The sequence below is a fragment of the Arachis stenosperma genome, chromosome 6 (genome assembly GCF_014773155.1).
Source record: "Arachis stenosperma cultivar V10309 chromosome 6, arast.V10309.gnm1.PFL2, whole genome shotgun sequence".
Taxonomy (NCBI): Eukaryota; Viridiplantae; Streptophyta; class Magnoliopsida; order Fabales; family Fabaceae; genus Arachis; species Arachis stenosperma.
The window spans coordinates 63111368-63118591 of record NC_080382.1 but is presented as its reverse complement, the minus strand read 5'-3'; the positions used below and the strand labels follow the sequence as shown (position 1 = coordinate 63118591).

Here is a 7224-nt window from a genome sequence, read left to right as displayed (position 1 = left end):
TTCTTAATTTTATTTCAAATTTTCAAATTACACTAACAATTAATGTGATTGATTCAAAAATTTGAAGTTTGTTACTTTCTTGTTAAGAAAGGTTCAATCTTTAAATTCCAGAATCATATCTTTTAGTTTCTTGTTAGTTAAGTAATTAATTTCAATTTTAAAAATTAAATCTATCTTATCTTATCTTTTATATCATATCTTTTTCAAAATTTTATCTTTTTTCAAAAATTTGATTTTAAAATATCTTTTCTAACTTATTATCTTCTTATCTTTTCAAATCTTTTTCAACTAACTATTTGAGTTTTTTGTCTGTTTCTTATCTTTTTCAAAACCACCTAACAACTTTTCTCTATATAATTTTCGAAAATACTTCCCTCTTTTTCAAAAATTCTTTTTTTTAATTAATTAATTGTTTTAAATTTTAATTTTAATTTTATTTCTTATCTTTATTTTCGAAAATCAATTAACTCCTTTTCAAAATTAATTTTCGAATTCTCTCTCTCATCTTCTTCTATTTATTTATTCATTGACTAACACTTCTCTTCACCTCTCTTCATCTCCAATCACTGCCTCTATCCTCACCCTTGTGTTTGGATTCTTCTTCACTTTTATTCCTTTCTTCTTCTACTAATAATAAGGATCCTCTTTACTGTGACATAGAGGATTCCTCTTCTTTTCTTGTTCTCTTCTCTTTCATATGAGCAGGAACAAGGAAAAATACACTCTTGTTGAAGCTGGTCCTGAACCTGAAAGGACTCTGAAGAAGAAACTAAGAGAAGCTAAATTACAACAATCCAGAGGCAACCATTCTGAAATTTTCGAACAAGAGAAGGAGATGGCAGCCGAACCCAACAACAATAATGCAAGAAGGATGCTTGGTGATTTTACTAAACCCACGTCCAAGTTTGATGGAAGAAGCATCTCAATTCCTGCCATTGGAGCAAACAATTTTGAGCTGAAACCTCAATTAGTTGCTCTAATGCAACAGAACTGCAAGTTTCATGGACTTCCATCTGAAGATCCTTACCAGTTTTTAACTGAGTTCTTGTAGATTTGTGACACTGTTAAGACGAATGGAGAAGATCTTGAAGTCTACAGGCATATGCTTTTCCCTTTTGCTGTAAGAGACAAAGCTAGAACATGGTTGGACTCACAACCTAAAGATAGCCTGGACTCCTAGGATAAGCTAGTCACGGCCTTCTTGGATAAATTCTTTCCTCCTCAAAAGCTGAGCAAGCTTAGAGTGGATGTTCAGACCTTCAAGCAAAAAGATGGTGAATCCCTCTATGAAGCTTAAGAAAGATACAAGTAGATGACCAAAAAGTGTCCTTCTGACATGTTTTCAGAGTGGACCATATTAGATATATTCTATTATGGTCTATCTGAATTTTCCAAGATGTCATTGGACCACTCTGCAGGTGGATCCATTCACCTAAAGAAAACACCTGCATAAGCTCAGGAACTTATTGACATGGATGCAAATAACCAATTCATGTACACTTCTGAGAGAAATTCCGTGAATAATGGGATGCCTCAAAGGAAGGGAGTTCTTGAAATTGATGCTCTGAATGCCATATTGGCATAGAACAAAGTGTTGACTCAGCAAGTCAACATGATTTTTCAAAGTCTAGATGGATGGAAAAATGCATCCAACAGCACTATAGAGGCATCTTCTGAAGAAGAAGCTTATGATCCTGAAAACCCTGCAATGGCAGAGGTATATTATATGGGTGTACCTTATGGAAACACCTATAATTCATCATGGAAAAATCATCCAAATTTCTCATGGAAGGATCAACAAAAGCCTCAACAAGGCTTTAATAATGGTAAATTGAAGGATAGCCGTGTGCCTTAAACACAAGGTAGTCCCCATTCAATTGAAGGACTAATTCTCCTCGTTTAACATCTATCACAGCTTCTGCTGTGGCTAGGAAAGGTCTTCCAAGGATGATGCATTCATCCTCTTCCTTCTTAATGTCTAAGATTATGAAATCAGCAGGGGTGTAAAGGCCTTCAACCTTTACCAACACGTCCTCTACCAATCCATAAGCTTATCTTACTGACTTGTCTGCCATTTGTAATGAGAATAAGGCAGTCTGTACCTCAATGATCCCCAGCTTCTCCATTACAGAGAGTGGCATAAGATTTATGCTTGACCCTAGGTCACATAGAGCCTTTTCAAAGGTCATGATGCATATGGTACAGGGTATTAAGTATTTGCCAGGATTTTGTTTCTTTTGAGGTGAAGTTTGCTGAACCCATGTATCAAGTTCACTAATGAGCAAGGGAGGTTCACCTTCCTAAGTCTCATTACCAAATAACTTGGCATTTAGCTTCATGATGGCTCCTAGATATTGAACAACTTGCTCTCTAGTTACATCTTCATCCTCTTCAGAGGAAGAATAATCTTCAGAGCTCATGAATGGCAGAAGGAGATTTAATGAAATCTCTATGGTCTCTATATGAGCCTCAGATTCCTTTGGATCCTCAATAGGGAACTCCTTCCTGCTTGAGAGATGTCCCATGAGATCTTCCTCATTGGGATTCGTGTCCTCTCCCTCCTCCTTGCATTCGGCCATATTGATTATATCAAAGGCCTTGCACTCACTTTTTGGATTCTCTTCTGTATTGCTTGGGAGAGTACTAGGAGGAGTTTCAGTGATTTTCTTACTCAGCTGGCCCACTTGTGCCTCCAGATTTCTGATGGAGGATCTTGTTTCATTCATGAAACTTAAAGTGGCCTTAGACAGATCAGAGACTAAATTTGCTAAGTTAGAGGTATTCTGTTCATAATTCTCTGTCTGTTGTTGAGAAGATGATGGATAAGGCTTGATATTGCTGAGCCTATTTCTTCCACCATTATTAAAGCCTTGTTGAGGCTTTTGTTAATCCTTCCATGAGAAATTTGGATGATTTCTCCATAATGAATTATAGGTGTTTCCATAAGGTTCACCCATATAATTTACCTCTACCATTGCAGGGTTCTCAGGATCATAAGCTTCTTCTTCAGAAGATGCCTCTTTAGTACTGTTGGATGCATTTTGCCATCCATTCAGACTTTGGGAAATCATGTTGACTTGCTGAGTCAACATTTTGTTCTGAGCCAATATGGCATTCAGAGCATCAATCTCAAGAATTCTCTTCCTCTGAGGTGTCCCATTATTCATGGAATTCCTCTCAGAAGTGTACATGAACTGGTTATTTGCAACCATGTCAATAAGTTCTTTAGCTTCTGCAGGCATTTTTTTTAGGTGAATGGATCCACCTGCAGAATGATCCAGTGACATCTTAGAAAACTCAGACAGACCATAATAGAATATATCCAGAATGGTCCATTCTGAAAGCATGTCAGAAGGACACCTTTTGGTCATCTACTTGTATCTTTCCCAAGCTTCATAGAGGGATTCACCATCTTTTTGTTTGAATGTCTGAACATCCAATCTAAGCTTGCTCAGCTTTTGAGGAGGAAAGAATTTAGCCAAGAAGGCCGTGACCAGCTTATCTCATGAGTCCAGGCTATCTTTAGGTTGTGAGTCCAACCATGTTCTAGCTCTATCTCTTACAGCAAAAGGGAAAAGCATGAGCCTGTAGACTTCAGGATCTACTCCATTCGTCTTTACAGTCTCACAGATCTGCAAGAACACAGTTAAAACTGATAGGGATCTTCTGATGGAAGTCCATGAAACTTGCAGTTTTGTTGCATTAGAGCAACTAGTTGAGGTTTTAGCTCAAAATTGTTTGCTCCTATGGCAGAAATTGAGATGCTTCTTCCATCAAACTTGGACGTAGGTGTGGTATAATCACCAAGCATCCTTCTTGCATTATTGTTGTTAGGTTCGGCTGCCATCTCCTTTTCTTGTTCAAAAATTTCAGCAAGGTTGTCTCTGGATTGTTGTAATTTAGCTTCTCTTAGTTTCTTCTTCAGAGTCCTTTCAGGTTCTGGATCAGCTTCAACAAGAATGCCTTTTTCCTTGTTCCTGCTAATATGAAAGAAAAGAGAATAGAGAAAGAAGATGAATCCTCTATGTCACAGTAAAGAGGTTCCTTATTATTAGTAGAAGAAGAAGGGAATAAAGAAAGGAGAATCCAAACACAAGAGTAAGGATAGGGGCAGTGATTTGAGATGAAGAGAAGTGAAGAGAGGTGTTAGTAAATGAATAAATAAATAGGAAAAGATGAGAGAGGGAGAAATTTTCGAAATTAAATTTTGAAAAGGAGTTAAATGATTTTCGAAAATAAAGATAAGAAATAAAATTAAAATTAAAATTTAAAACAATTAATTAATTAAAAAAAGAATTTTTGAAAAAGAGGGAGGTATTTTCAAAAATTAGAGAGAGAAAAGTTGTTAGGTGGTTTTGAAAAAGATAAGAAACAAACGAAAAATCAAATAGTTAGTTGAAAAAGATTTGAAAATCAAATTTGAAAAGATAAGAAGATAAGAAGTTAGAAATGATATTTTAAAATCAAATTTTTGAAAAAGATAAATTTTGAAAAAGATATGATATAAAAGATAAGATAAGATAGATTTAATTTTTAAAATTAAAATTAATTACTTGACTAACAAGAAACTAAAAGACATGATTCTAGAATTTAAAGATTGAACATTTCTTAACAAGAAAGTAACAACCTTCAAATTTTTGAATCAATCACATTAATTGTTAGCATAATTTTCGAAAATAAAGATAAAATTAAGAAAAAAAATTTTGAAAAATATTTTTAAATTTTTGAAAATCATAAGATAAAAATGAAAAAGATTTGATTTTTGAAAAAGTTTTGAAAAGATAGGATTTTTAAAATTGAAAATTTGACTTGACTTGTAAGAAACAACTAATTTTAAAAATTTTTGACTAAGTCAACTCAAATTTTCGAAAATTATGAGAAAATTAAGGAAAAGATATTTTTTATTTTTGAATTTTTAATTATGAGAGAGAAAAACATAAAAATGACTCACAACATGAAAATTATGAATCAAAACACATTTTGCATGCAAGAACACTATGAATATCAAGATGAACACCAAGAACACTTTGAAGATTATGATGAACATCAAGAACATATTTTTGAAAAATTTTTGATGCAAGGAAAACATGCAAGACACCAAACTTAGAAATCTTTAATGCTTAGAAAATATGAATGCAAAGATGCACATGAAAACAACAAAAGACACAAAACAAGAAAACATCAAGATCAAACAAGAAGACTTACCAAGAATAACTTGAAGATCATGAAGAACACCATGAATGCATGAATTTTCAAAAAATAATGCATAAATTTTTAAAAACATGCAATTGACACCAAACTTAAAAATTGACTCAAGACTCAAACAAGAACACAAAATATTTTTTATTTTTATGATTTTATGATTTTTTTGGATTTTCTTTTAATTTTTTCGAAAAACATATAGGAAAAAGAAAGTAATGAATCCAAAGTCCTCAATCAAAATCCTGTGAATTAGCCATGCCTTAATAGCTAGCCAAGCTAAAACATGTTATACGAAACTCTAGGATTCATTCTTGAAAACTCTGAAAATTTTGGAAAACAGGTGAGAAATTTTGAAAAATATTTTTGAAAACTTTTTGAAAAGAAAATAAAAAAGAAAATTACCTAATCTGAGCAACAAGATGAACCGTCAGTTGTCCATATTCGAACAATCCCCGGCAACGACGCCAAAAACTTGGTGGACGGAATTGTGATCATCAACAATGGCTCCAAAGACTTGGTGCTCTCAAACATAAATCACACTTTGTCACAACTCCACACAACTAACCAACAAGTGTACTGGGTCATCCAAGTAATAAACCTTACGTGAGTAAGGGTCGATCCCACAAAGATTGTTGGTATGAAGCAAGCTATGGTCACCTTGTAAATCTCAGTCAGGCGGATAATAATTGATTATTGGGTTTTCGAATAATAATAAATAGTAAACTGAAAATAAAGATAGAGTTACTCATGTAATTCAATGGTGGGAATTTCAGATAAGTGTATGGAGGTGTTGTGTTCCTTCTGAATCTCTGTTTTCCTATTGCTTTTATCCAATCTTTGTCACTCCTTTCTATGGCAAGCTGTATGTAGCGCATCACCGTTGTCAATGACTACATCCCATCCTCTTAGTGAAAATGGTCCAAATGCTCTGTCACAGCACGGCTAATCATCTGTCGGTTCTCGATCATGTTGGAATAGAATCCCTTGATTCTTTTGCGTTTGTCATCACGCCCAGCAATCGCGAGTTTGAAGCTCGTCACAGTCATTGAATCCTGTAATCCTACTCGGAATACCACAGATAAGGTTAGACTTTCCGGATTCCCATGAATGCTGCCATCAATTCTAGCTTATACCACGAAGATTCTGATTAAGGAATCCAAGAGATATTCACCCGGTCTAAGGTAGAACGGAAGTGGTTGTCAGTCACGCGTTCATAGGTAAGAATGATGATGAGTTTCATGGATCATCACATTCATAATGTTGAAGTGCAACGAATATCTTAGAATAAGAATAAGTCGAATTGAATAGAAAATAGTAGTAATTTCATTGAAACTCGAGGTATAGCAGAGCTCCACACCCTTAATCTATGGTGTGTAGAAACTCCACCGTTGAAAATACAAAAGTGATAAAGGTTCAGGCATGGCCGATTGGCCAGCCCCCAAGTTCTAAGATCGCATAAACTGATCAAAGATCAAAATACAATAGTAAAAAGTTCTATTTATACTAAACTAGTTACTAGGGTTTACAGAAATAAGTCTAAGTGAAAAAATCCACTTCCGGGGCCACTTTGGTGTGTGCTTGGGCTGAGCTTGAATTTTACACGAGCTGAGGCTTCTTTTGGAGTTGAACTCCAAGTTGTAACATGTTTTTGGCGTTCAACTCTGGTTCGTGACGTGTTTCTAGCGTTTGACTCCAGAATGCAGCATGGAACTGTCGTTTAGCGCCAGTTTACGTCATCTAATCACGAATAAAGTATAGACTATTATATATTGTTGGAAAGCTCTGGATGTCTACTTTCCAACGCCGTTAAGAGCGCGCCATTTGGAGTTCTGTAGCTCCAGAAAATCCATTTCGAGTGCAGGGAGGTCAGATTCCAACAGCATCAGCAGTCCTTTGTCAACCTCCTTATCAGAGTTTTGCTCATGTCCCTCAATTTCAGCCAGAAAATATCTGAAATCACAGAAAAATACACAAACTCATAGTAAAGTCCAGAAATGTGAATTTAACACAAAAACCAATGAA

The 7224-nt window shown here is 34.9% G+C and overlaps 1 non-coding gene across 1 annotated transcript; it reads left to right on the top strand.

Moving 5' to 3' along the window:
* Window positions 1-3341: 3341 nt before the first annotated feature.
* LOC130937635 (small nucleolar RNA R71) lies at window positions 3342-3449 on the top strand. The gene has a single exon (XR_009068845.1). It is a non-coding gene; the product is annotated as a small nucleolar RNA R71 (small nucleolar RNA).
* Window positions 3450-7224: the final 3775 nt, after the last annotated feature.